We start from the raw sequence: 4,615 nt of genomic DNA, 5'->3' as shown, positions 1-4,615 counted from the left end.
AGTGTCTCAACCCCTTGGAAACAGGTTCTAACGGAATAAGATATAGATGCATATTGGGATATTAATAAAATACGATAGAAATGTGCTTGTATCATGTAATGTAAATAGATTTAAAACAAAGTATGGGTTACGGAGCTTTTTTGCCAACTATAAGCAGTACATGATTTTTAGACATTGTGAAGATTACAGATATGCATGGAAAAATCTTTAAAATATATACATGATGATTTTGCAGAATTGATTATAAGTACTGACGTTGTTTATCATAGGGTTCTATTTCTAACCTTTACGGTTTAAAATATTCTTGTAAATAAAGGCAACAGTAGTATACCGCTGTTAAAAACTCATAAATCCAGAGACAAAAAAAAACAAGAACGGGGTAACAAACTAAAACGCATTACATATAAAAGGAGTACAACGACACAACGTCAAAATGTAACACACACAGAAACGGACTAAGCATTAGACAAAATCATATGAAAATAACAAATATAACATGAAAACCAAATACATGAATTTGGGATAGATAAGTACCGTGACACGTCTGATAGCAATGTGAATTCACACTCAAAAGTAAGAGAAAACAAAAGATTCAACGGAAACACAACGTTAAAATGTAACACATACAGAAACGAATTATTAATATAACAATGGCCATATTCCTGACTTGGTACAGGAAATTTTCAAAGGAAAAATGGTGGGTTGAACCTTGTTTTGTGGCATGCCAAACCTCCCTCTTTTATGTCCATGTGAAATATAACATTAAAATAACAACACAACATTACAGGACTACAATATAAATAAATAGAAGAACATAATTGACAAAGAAACACACGAATAATAGCTAACAAAAGGCTACAAGTTTAAAATTTTAATACGCCAGAAGTGCTTTTTGTCCACACAAGAATTACTGGTGACGTCTAGATACAAAAGTTTGAAAGCCGAAACAAGTACAAAGTTGAACAGCATCGATGACTAAAAGTTCAAAAAAAGTTGTGCCAAAAACGACGAGGGTTATCTGTTAGATACCAGAACATCCCTATTATTTAGAATAATTTATAATTTTCATTTTTAGCCATGGCGTTGTTAGTTTGTTTTAGATTTATGAGTTTGACTGTCCCTTTGGTATCTTTCGTCCCTCTTTTATACTATTGCAAACAGTGAATTTTATAAAATGACTATACAAAAGATATAGGATAAAATTGAAGTATTATCTAATTACAGGAAACAACCGAAATACATTACATAACCCGACGAAATGCAACGCATCCGAATAAGTTCAAACCTCAACGCCAAGTGTCGTCATATTTGAAATTGTCAAATATGACAAAAAAATGACGTCACATTTGAATTTGTAAAACAGATCATCAAAAAATGAAAAATGACGTCACAATTATAGACTGAATAAGATAGAATAAGGATTGATTTTTATATTCTATTTGAACTAAATACTGATATTACATTTAATAACAATGCACATTTCACTATTTATTAATAGCAAACTAAGGTAGCAATTAACTATATTTATATAGCTATGTCCGGTTTGTTTTGAATCTAACTTTAAACGCCAAACATCGTACAGATTACGTTGAACAAATTGAAATCTAATAAATGAAGGCGGTGATTAATTTTCTTTACCATAACACATGAATATAATAGAGAAGACGTGAACACATTTGACAAAATCCGATGAGAATTACAAATATAGCATTAAACATTTACACTAAATACATGACTTTGGGATAAATAAGTACCGTAACACGTCTTAAAGTAATGCAAAATCACAGTCTGCAAAACAGTCACAATCGGGAATAAGTCACGTTTGGTAATTAAAAGATTAGACGACGTAATGACAAACCACAATCTATCATGTGGTAAAAATGTCCTAAGCTAGTTTGATCAAAGACACATCGTATGGATCCACCAATTCGTGCGAACTTTAATCTGTCCTCCTCATTACTTTGTTGGAGCAGTTTCTGCGTAAGGAGCACACTCCTGTATATGAAGTCCGTATAGAGTGAACAAGCACGAGAATAATATACTTTTTGCATGGCTCTATACATCCCATCATTGTGTTCTTGGCAGTGGTTATTTTTCCTTGTCTTTCATTTTTGCTTCTGTACTTTGTCTATAGAGGGTCTGTATACAATTTTATGTTTCTTTATTGAAATAGTTCTTTGTTTTTATAGTGATTTACGCAATGTTAACTGCTGTGCCTCATTTTTAGTCAATTTATCTTTAATGTATGTTTGTTTTGCTCACATATTGATGTCAATATAAAGAAATTATCTGCGACTGTCATAAAAGTGAGAGGTCTTGCTAGCTGTAAAACTGTGGTTAATCAACTATTTTGTACATAAGGAAATGCCTTTTCAAAGTTGGGTGATGTGTTTGAGCTTAATTCACTAAAGAACTTTCCGTTTTGAATTATGTATGCAGTTCAGTATGTTTGTTATGTTACGTCTTGTACACTCACGAAGATGTAAAACCTACGCTATTGCCTTATCAGATATTCATTATCAATGTAAGGGTTAATCAATTAAGCGTTCAACCAGAGAAAGATAATTTATTCTGGAATGACGAAAATATAGACCCAAAAGCACAAAAGCACAGACCACCGAGAACGAATCACAAATAGTATAACAGCTTGATTAACTACAAAACACAAGTCTTCTTGTCCACTTGTTTCTTTATTTTTATGAGACTGACTCCATACAGAAAGATGAGAAGATCGCAATATCCTTTAAGTCTACTTTCCGCTATATAGATAATGTTTTTATCACTAAATAATTCAAAATTTGGTGACTATGTCGAACGCATCTATCCTATTTAACTAGAGATAAAGGATACAACAGATACAGTTAAGTCGGCCTCATATCTTGACTTACATCTAGAAATTGAAATTGAGGATCGACTGAAAACAAAACTTTACGACAAAAGAGATAATCTCATCTTCCCAATTGTGAACTTTCCATTTCTAAGTAGCAGCATTCCAGTAGCACCTGCATAAGGTGTATATATCTCCCAATTGATACGATATTCCCGTGCTTGCATTTCCGATAAGATTTTCTTGATAAAGGCTTGTTAAATCAAGAGTTCCAAATGACAAAGTTGAAATCATCCCTTCATAAATTTAACGGACACCATCACGAGTTGATTGACTGTTATGGAATAACCGTTTCACAAATGATATCGGATATGGTCCTTACGTCGTAACTACAGTTCCTTTCCCTTTAATATTTATGACCTACCAAATTAGACTTTTTACCGGATTTGTAATCTCATAAGCAACACGACGGGCGCCACATGTGGAGCAGAATCTGCTTCCCATCCAGAACACCTGAGCTCACCCCTAGTTTCTGGTAGGGTTCGTGTTGTTTACTTTTTTATTAGTTTTCTATGTTGAGTTATGTTTTTTATTGTTTTTCTGTTTGTCCTTTTCATTTTTAGCCATGGCGTTATCAGTTATTTTCGAATTTTGAATTTGACTGTCCCTCTGGTATCTTTCATCCCTCTTTTGCAAAAACGCAATCTATGTTGTAGGAGGATATGATACTCCAGTGGTCAATTTATGTGTTATTCCCTTAAACTTTTTGTTTTATTGTTCAGTGATCGTAAACGTCCATTTCAACTCATATTTGTTAAAAATAAAGTTTGGATTAGTACTTTTCATTTTCCAACGTCAGAATACAGATCTCGATCATCATCCTTTACTTTTTCATCACTCATTGAAGAACGACATTTTTTAACAGACTCCAGTGAAAATCAAATTATCAGTAACAATAAATATGTGTGAGTCTTTGAAGCAACCTTTGTGCTGTTTGCCGCACAAATCAAATGAGCCGAAATTGCCGAGTAAGTAATTTGCGTTTTTTTTTTTATTTAACAACATCTAACACATGGTGCGTTGATACTAATAGGTTTCATAACGAGTGAGAGTTTTCCTAGTCTTTTTCAATGCTCTTCAACACCGTACTTTTTTTGGCCTTTTTAACTTTTTCGGATTCGGGCGTCAATGATGAGTCTTTTATAGACGAAACGAGCGCCTAGCGTATCTACAAAATTTAGTCCTGGTATCTATGATGAGTTTATTCACATACTAGTATGACGTAATATATCCTTATTTGATGTCAAACGTTGCAGTCCGACATTTTAAAACTTTTTTGTATGCGTCAGAGTATGATAAAAAGGGACTTTCAATACTTTCAGGTGAAATGTACGAGTGTTTTGTATATTATTAAAGAATTCACATATGTTCGTTGCCATGGACGAAATAGATATCGTCTAAACATTTGACGACCTATCTTATTGACAAAACAAATGTTGTAATGTTGTAATGTTGTCTCATGATGAATGAAGACTTTCGTATTACTTTTTCGTATCACATCCCATGCATATTTCTTCATGCAAGGAGAAGATATCTGGCCACAACCATAAGAAAAAATAAATTTAAAACAAGTTGGACTTTATTGTAATGTTCACGTGTGTTAATGAAATATCTCATAGAGATAAGAAAAAGAGTTACTATTATTTTAAACAATTTTTATTCAGATAAAACATCACAAACCAATATGATACAATTGAAATAAATAATTAGGATTAAGAAACAGGTAAA

This window comes from Mytilus trossulus, chromosome 8, assembly GCF_036588685.1.
Source record: "Mytilus trossulus isolate FHL-02 chromosome 8, PNRI_Mtr1.1.1.hap1, whole genome shotgun sequence".
Classification (NCBI taxonomy): domain Eukaryota; kingdom Metazoa; phylum Mollusca; class Bivalvia; order Mytilida; family Mytilidae; genus Mytilus; species Mytilus trossulus.
The sequence above is the reverse complement of the archived record's forward strand: the minus strand, read 5'-3'. Positions refer to the sequence as shown.